The sequence below is a fragment of the Sinocyclocheilus rhinocerous genome, unplaced genomic scaffold (assembly GCF_001515625.1).
Source record: "Sinocyclocheilus rhinocerous isolate Xijiao unplaced genomic scaffold, SAMN03320098_v1.1 scaffold714, whole genome shotgun sequence".
Taxonomy (NCBI): domain Eukaryota; kingdom Metazoa; phylum Chordata; class Actinopteri; order Cypriniformes; family Cyprinidae; genus Sinocyclocheilus; species Sinocyclocheilus rhinocerous.
The window spans coordinates 1,480,180-1,488,861 of NW_015646165.1; the positions used below are offsets into that span (position 1 = coordinate 1,480,180).

General features: G+C 33.3%; 1 long non-coding RNA gene across 1 annotated transcript in view; it reads right to left on the reverse strand.

Annotated features, from left to right (window-relative positions):
• Positions 1 to 7,082, reverse strand: part of LOC107707030 (uncharacterized) — a 25,952-nt gene extending 18,870 nt beyond the window's left edge. Inside the window, exon 1 of the long non-coding RNA XR_001636216.1 lies at positions 7,049 to 7,082. This is a non-coding gene — a long non-coding RNA (uncharacterized LOC107707030). The remainder of the gene's footprint in view (positions 1 to 7,048) is intronic.
• Between the last annotated feature and the right edge of the window lie 1,600 nt (positions 7,083 to 8,682).

The following is an 8,682-nucleotide window of genomic DNA, read 5'->3' on the forward strand; positions in this document are numbered from 1 at the left end:
AATCATTTTCAATACCACTGGCAAAACTAACACATACTGTATACTGCCATATAGATATTTTAATATCTCAATTTTTTTTTTTTCCCCAAGGAAATCATTATTTCAAGCTTTAAGTGGTTTAATCCAAGTCTTCTAAAAAGACACATTCGCTTTATATGATGAACAGATTTTAATGTAGGCTTTTATGTACATACATATAAACATTGATCAATTACATTACAAAAATCTCAATCTTAAACATTTGCTCATTCTATGTATTTGTGTCTTTAAAATAGGGTAACTTTGTTGCAAAAGCTTACAGCAAAAGCAAGCATGATTTCAAATTTGATTTCAAACTGAATTGAATTTACAAAAAAAGGTCAAGTACACAGTCAGTAATAAAATTATAAAACAAATGACCTCAATTCAGTGGTATTCGAAAATATGACAACACTGATTTTTTTATAGGCAGTGATTTAAGAGCCATATATGTTGTTTATTTAGATAAATGGAACATCAGATGGCTTTGACCTGTAATGACTGTACAATGTAGTGATGCAGTTAGGCAGACTAGGATATTTATATGTACAAATCAGACAAATATCCCATTCCAAAACATTTCTAGCATAAACTTACATTGTAAAGAAATTAAAGTTCCATCTTTGATTGATGAAAGACTTTCTGGTGCATTTCACTTACAGCCAATAACCAATTTAAATGTCATGTTAATATTAATATTCTATAGATTTAAGCCTAGTCAGAACAAAACCTCATCACTTTTTTTTTACATTGCTTTGAAATAATAACAGTATAATAATACAGTAACAAGACATTTCTTGTTCTTTTATGTATTATTACTGCCAGTTGTTTGGCTATTTTTATTAAAGGTCGCAGTCCTTACAGATCATTAGTCATCAAATGCTCAGTAAACACTGCAGGTCTCATGAAGGTCACAGACATGGAGCTGCAGCTTTAATTTAATCGAGTTGAGCGCACACAGGGCTCTTTCATACGTTATGTTAGTATAATATGAAGTTCATTCCAATTCAGACATGACTAGAGGTGGTCTTGTCTAAGTGGATGATTTATTTACTTAGAAATTTGTCTTCATTTTCACAAGTTTTACTCATTCAGGCTAATTAGCAGATCTGTAGCTTTATTGTTGAAGAGAAAAGTTGAGCTTAATATATCTTTTCTCTAGTACTTTCAAATGTTGTCAAAAAAATTCCGAGCAAACCAAAACTTTCTTTCCAAAACCAAAAATGAACATATTGTGGGCAAACGGCAATTACAAGCATTCTTGTATTTAAATCAGATAAATCAGATGCTGAACATTGTTTTACTTGTCATGTGTGAAAATTAAATTTTCATTGCTTAATATGTATTTCAATTTTATATTAATGATGTTTTTAGACTTCATAGATCTCTAAGAAGCAGAGAATAATTCATTGTTAACAAACAGCAAGCAACGTGGAAAAGTGAGAGGATATAACATGCTTTATCTCATATTTCTCTCTCAGCAGATACAATGAGGGAAAAGGCTGAGCTTGGTTTTTTTTTTAACCGTGTGTGTTTTTTTCCATTCATGCTAAAAAATGCAGTAGATGATTGTTAATTGCAATGGTTGGTCAGTAATAAAAATAAGAAAAATTCATCTACTTATAATTTCAGATGTTGATTTATCATTTTATTATGTTCTATAACTGGAATATTCATTTACATAAGATCATCGTTAAAGTGAAGATAGTCTGAAACTGCAACTTGTCATAATTTAAAGTAGTGAAAGTACATTAAAGCTGCTCTTTTGAAAAAGTAGGCTTTTTATGGTGTAGCCAATGTGTTTTTAAATAATCATGATGTCATTTATAATTTTAATCAGATCGATTTTTGGCTCAACAAATTGTTTTTTTTGTTTTTTTTTTAAAGGGGTTTTGAATGAATAAACAGCTGATCAGGGAGACAGGAACAAACTTAAGCAGAAACCAAGAGACCTGAGTGAACAAATAAGAGAGAGAGAGGACAGTTTTCACTAAGTGAGGACAATTTAGGATGAACTGATTCACTAGAAAGAAACAGAATGAATCACCATTTAGTTCAGTAGAATCATTCAGACTTTACAGCACTACGAAAGTGAGGACTGTTAAAGATGAACTGTTTCACTAAAATGAGCCAGAATTTACAGTGCTACGAAACTGAGGACCATTTAATGAACTGACTCACTGGAATAAATCAGATGTTCCAACACTAAATAAGAGAGAGAAGACCGTGGATGAACAAGTTCACTTAAATGAATCTGACTTTACAGCACTATAAAAATGAGGGCCATTTAGGATGAACTGATTCACTATCAATGAATCTGACTTTCCAGCAAGTAAGAGTTATGTTACTGAACTACTCTCACACTAATGAAAATGTAGTTTAGTTAGTAACACTATTTTTAGTTACTCCTCAGTTCTGTTGAAGAACCAGTGTACATACACAATTAAATAAGAATTAACAGCATTTTTTAAAGGGGTCATATGATGCTTTTTTAAAGATCATTCTTTTGTGTATTTGGTGTAACAGAATATGTTGGCATGCTTTAATGTTCAAAAAACACATTATTTTTCAAATACTGTACATTATTGTAGGTCCTCTATGCCCCGCCTCTCTCAAACGTTTCGTTTTCTACAAAGTCCCTCCTTCCGACAAGTGCAGTCTGCTCTGATTGGCCAGCTGACCCAGTGCATTGTGATTGGCCGAACACCGCGAGGACTCGTCGGAAATGTAACGCCCCTTACCATAATCGCGAGCTTCATCTTTCAAAATAAATGTAAAGACAGTAAATAATGTCATTAGTTTTACCATCAGTTCAAGTCCGAAAGGGGAACAGACACAGTAATGATGCAGTACACAAGCCGCGGTTAAGACAGCTGACTCTACTGTGATGTGATGTGATGCTGTCTCTCTCTCTCTCTCTCTCTCTCACACACGCGCTCGCTCGCACGCGCACACACACACACACACACACACACACACACGATGCGCAAAACTCCGCATTTGAACAGTCAATAGCAAATAATAGGTTAGGGATCCAAAACCAGGGTAACTCATTATTAGATAAACAATTCTTGATCCAGTTAATTTTAAAAGTCTGGTTAATGATAGGCCTATTAAAATCTAAAGCATTAAGACCACCCTCTTTATAATTTCTTATCATAGATTTCCTTTGAACACATTCTGTCTTATTTTTCCAAATAAAGCGGAATAGCAGAGAGTTAATCATTTTAATAGTTTTTTGATCAACGTAATGGGAAAAAGCAGGATAAACTAGGCGTGAAATGCCCTCAGCCTTAGTCAGCAGGACTCTCCCATAAATTGTCAAGTCTCTCTGTAGCCAGCACAGCTCTTCCAAACCTGCTGCAGCGGCGGCTTTTCCCGGTTTAGATATCAGGGCTTCTATTGGTCCGTTTACGGTCGGGTATCTTTATTGGCTACTGAAGTGCCGTCAAAGGTTTGTATATTAATTCAAATTGTGGGCGTACTCAGTAACGAACTACGATTTAAAAATAACGATGTAGATTATTTTGTTTAATTTGTATTTAAGTACAAGTAAAAGTACAGCTTTAAAAATATACTCAAAAGTACAAGTACCCGAAAAAACTACTTAATTACAGTAACGTGAGTAGTTGTAATTCGTTACCTCCACCACTGAACAACAGTAGGGTCAAAGTCAAAACAAGCTTTCAGAAAGATTGGTAGGTCTAGAATATAACCCTATAAATGTTCAGAATGGAATACTAGCTTAGAATTAGCAGTATAATGCCTCTTATTCTTTAAAAAAAAAAATCTACTGTGATTGCAGTCATTATTCCACAATCAGCATTTCAGAAAAGTCAATGCAATATTGTTGTCTTCCGACCTCATCGTGTTGCATGTGAGTGGCACCATGTTCTTGAAAATAAGGGCTATTTTGCATTTTCAATTCAAATTTGTATAAAAAATATAAATCAATTCATAAATCAAGTTTTAAAAAATCATGCATCTAATTACTTGAAATTAATTTACTAAACTTGAAATAGGTTAAGCACACTGCAGTAAAATTTGTATATTGTGCACAGTATGCATACTACGTGAGATTTAGCGTCTCTGCTCCATTTGTTACTGCATTGTATCACTGCTCATTTTCATCTTTTACTGTTGCATTTTGCCTCAAATCACCAACTCTCATTAAAAAAAAAAGAATTACTGTAGGTGCGTCATTATTCGCAGGTATGCAGTATTCTACACCATTCTGTAGCTTAAATAGTGATTTGTTAAAAAATATATAAAAAAAATAAAAACACTTTAATTACCCAAGAACAGTGCTTAAAGAGGTAATATCAATGCTGACAAGTTTTTTTTTTTTTTTTGTTATAAAAAATTGTCTATCTATGCAGTAGAAATGCATAGAACTTTGGATTTAGCAGTAGAGTATGAACAAAAACAACCAACGGCACAGAAACTCGGTAATCAAAGTGTGAACGCCCAATGAGTCATAATGGCAAGGATACAAAAATCCTGAAGTATTCACAAGTTTTCACAAAAGTCCGGAAGCTGTCAAAAGTCCACCTGATGACGCATTTTATGTCATTCCGCAGAGTTTTACTGACAAATAAATAATACACATTGTTCATTTACTTATACTACCAACAATGTAACAATACCAAGCTGGTTGAAAATCGTCTAATTTGCTCTTTATTTAACCAAACAAATGATGTGTGTAATGCTAGACACATAAGTCATTCACACTAGACTTTGAGCATGCAAAATTTCTACGAACTCCGTGACAGTTGTAATATGACACCACACCATTCTCTGTAGCTTCTTTTTTTTTTTAAAACATTATTTAACATATAATACTTTCAAAATGTAAAAAGATGCAATCTACTCCACTTTACAGCAATGCAGCAATTTTGCAGATTTAAAGTTAACTTTCTTTTAATTCAGCTTAAAGGTCATGCCAAACTTCTACTGGTCACACGTGTTCATGTGATTCACAGGTCAAAGTTCACCAAACTTGAACTTTCGAATGCAGCAAAATTCGCATGATTTCGCGTGTTTCCTGTCCAAATTCACATGTATATGAATGGAAGTGTAGTGTGACTGGCCCTTTAATACACTCAACTGTTGTAGCTTTCCTGAACTCTGAAGCCAAATGACAAAATAATACTATAAAGGTCATGCACAACACAGTAGCGTACATAGTGCATAATATAAGTTCATAGTGTGTCATTTGGGACACAACTTCTGACTTTCTCACTGCACATTAAGCACATAAGTGCTAACATTTCTTAATATAAATTTTTTTGTGAGAGCTGGAAATCTGAGACAACATGAACAATAGAGACTGCTCTCCATGCATAGATTGCAAAATCAGAGCGCAGATAGTGATCCACTGCCTGATAACTTTAGATTTAGCAGTAGAGTATGAACAAAAGCAACCAACGGCACAGAAACTCGGTAATCAAAGTGTGAACGCCCAATGAGTCATAATGGCAAGTTACCATGACACAGCTTCAAGAGATGCATTTTTACAAAATGAGCTCAATATTAGATTCATGGCATTGTTACAACCACATAAAATAGAGTTAACACGAGGCAGTAGTTTGTAATCCTTTAAAACAAGCAAAGCTTTTCGTGTTTCAACATATTATTGATGTCTCATTCCCAGGGGCTTCCCTTAACACATCATCTGTCTCTGTCTCCTTAGAAATGGAAACATATCCTCTATATAAAAAAAGACTGCGACTTTCAAGACAGACACATTTTAATATCTATAAAAAGCTATAAAAACATAGTAGAAATTCAGTATCTTTACATGCTCTTGAACTGAAAAAAAAAAAAGAATAAATCTGTTAGCTAAACATAGGCAGTTGCAAAATAAGACTTGCATTAGATCTCATACAAATACACATATACTGCAGAAGCTATAATTTGGATTTCTACAAGCTATCTGATGCCACAGAGCTAATGACTGTCAGATTCACAAGTTTAAATTGTTCTTTAAAGTGATTGTTTTTAATGAATCAATAGAACCGATTTGCAAACTGGCCTGCATCAATCTCATGCGATATCAATCGGTCAGATTACTGAGTTAATAACACTCTCACTGGCTGAATCAAACGTCATCACTTCTGGCAACACCAAACTGATCCCAAGAGAAAAGAAGATTGCTCTCTTAATAATAATTGATTGGTATCAAATAATAACTTACTACTGACATGTTAAAAATATGACTTTTGTTTTGGTTCTAACAAACAGAAAAGTCCTTGCAGAAACTTGCAGTGTTTTCTATGGTATAAACCACTGAATTCTACACCAGTTATAAACAGCACCCTGATGGATATAACATAATAAAAAAACACACATCTTTAAAATTAAAAACAGCAAAACAACGGGTATCTAGCACAAGTAACTTAAGGTGCCAGGCTGGATTTGAACCTGCATAATTTTAAGTTACCAGACCAAGTTTTCATAACTTAATGAGAACACTGCACAACCACCAACCAAAAACCTTTCAAATGCCATACAGTTCTCTAACCTTAGTATGTTATGGCTTTCCCCAGTTTTTTGATAGTTGCAAAAGTTCTCTGTTTGATTTACAACAATCACATATTAATAGCTATTTTTCTTATTTTCTTGTAACAATCAATAACCCACATACACACTAAGATATTAAGTCAAATATGAAGTATTTATGTTAAAAACACAATTGGGTTGTTCTATAATTGCAGTGACATTTCCATCTGTTTTTTTCTTGTTGAAAATGAATCTCATCAATAATATATTACACCTACTGTGCGATATTCATTATATTCTTTCTCATTTTATACAAGGTCATGCTAACTGTATAGGCGTAGGATTAAATATGTATGCTTTACCATAGGCTGCTATTTTGTTGATGTCTTACACCTAATAGCTACTAGCTACTAACATGCTGACATGATCTCATGTCAAAGAAATCATCAACACCACTGTTGGCATCACTGCCATTTCACAATTAAAATTAAAAACATATATATTTAGACAAACACATGTAGAAACTTACAGTTTGCTCAGTAGATACTCCCTCACCACACATGACCTTTCACCTCAGGAAGTACTTCTCATAAAAGTCCTTTATATATATATTATATTAAATTATTAAATTTTAACATAGTACAGTTTTTGCTACTTATAATACCTAATTCAATTAATAACTTGTTAACTAATAATGTCAACTATGCTCATAGGTAGATGCAAACTAAATAAAATGCAATTCTTTCAAACATTACGTGACAAAATGTTTCTCAATAGGCCACAAGCAAGGTTTAAAAATAAGAACAATTCACAGTTGTTGCTTTCCAAATGCCACGTGCAAGGATTGCTGAGGATAAACCAGAGGCCCTGCCAGTGTGTGTCTGTGAACTGCAAACAAGACTTCCCGCTATAAAGGTGTAAACGTCCTGTTTATAGTCCATTGTGAGATTATTTAAATCTAAACAAACATTATGTAACATATTACATGATCTCTGGGAATTCACATTTGACATTCGGTCAGTTTGAGTAGGCATATATTTCTAATGTCCATGCTGTTGTAGAGGTGAGGATAAGGATTTTATGTGATTTTATGACTTTTAAATGTGATCTAACTCAGATGATGCAGTTTTTGAGAAGTTCTGTCAACACTGCATGCATAATTAACAAAAAAGCTAAATAAACATGCCGCTATCATTTAGACCCATGTCTGGCCCACAGATTCCCTTGAAATTTTAATTTGAATCTGCAACTAGTTTTCAATTCATTTTCATCTCTTATTTATAAGTAGAAAATGAGATGCATAAGGTGACTCAAAAGCCTATGGGATAGTAGTGTGTTGAAAAAAAATATCAATAAAATATCACTCGGCTTCATTCCACTGGACTAGGTTAGCCCAAAGGGAATCTAGGTAGTTTGCCAATAACCAAATCATTGATCTCCTACGGTTACAGTAAACTTAGAGGGCAATTGCCTTAAAACCTATATGATCCAAATCAAACAGACCTGGCCAGTCTGATTAGTTTCAAGGGCCTTTAACAATAGGTGGAAAATGATAAATGCAAAGTATTTTGACTGTAGCGCTTCCATTCTATCATGCAGTTTTCAAATAACTCTGAACTTTGATTTGAAGTCAACGTGAAATGAAAATTGGCCTTATTTAATTTCTTACTGGATTTTTTCTTCTTCTGTTTTAGCAAACTAGGTCTGGCTCCATTCTAGTTTGTACATCTTTTCTTATTGAATATCCTGTTTCTCTCAGAAATTCATCATATGGTTTGTGACACCAATTCATGCTGACTTTAAGGAGGCTAACATGCTAGTTTGAGCTAGTTCATGATTATGTTCACTTTCAAGATGGACAAGGCATTTGTTTTTTAAAACAAACATGCAACTACTGATCTCATATCACATAAACGTCAAAGATATCTTCAACACCACTGGACCTCATGCATTCAGATAAAAACATGTAGAAACTCCCAGTTTGCTCAATAGATACCCCCTCACCACACTTTTCACCTCAGTTTTGTATTTGTATTTATATTTTATTATTTTATTTTTATTAATATGTTTTTATTTAGATTTATAAATATATATTTAATATATTAACTCAAATTTATATATATATATATATATATATATATATATATATGTGTGTGTGTGTGT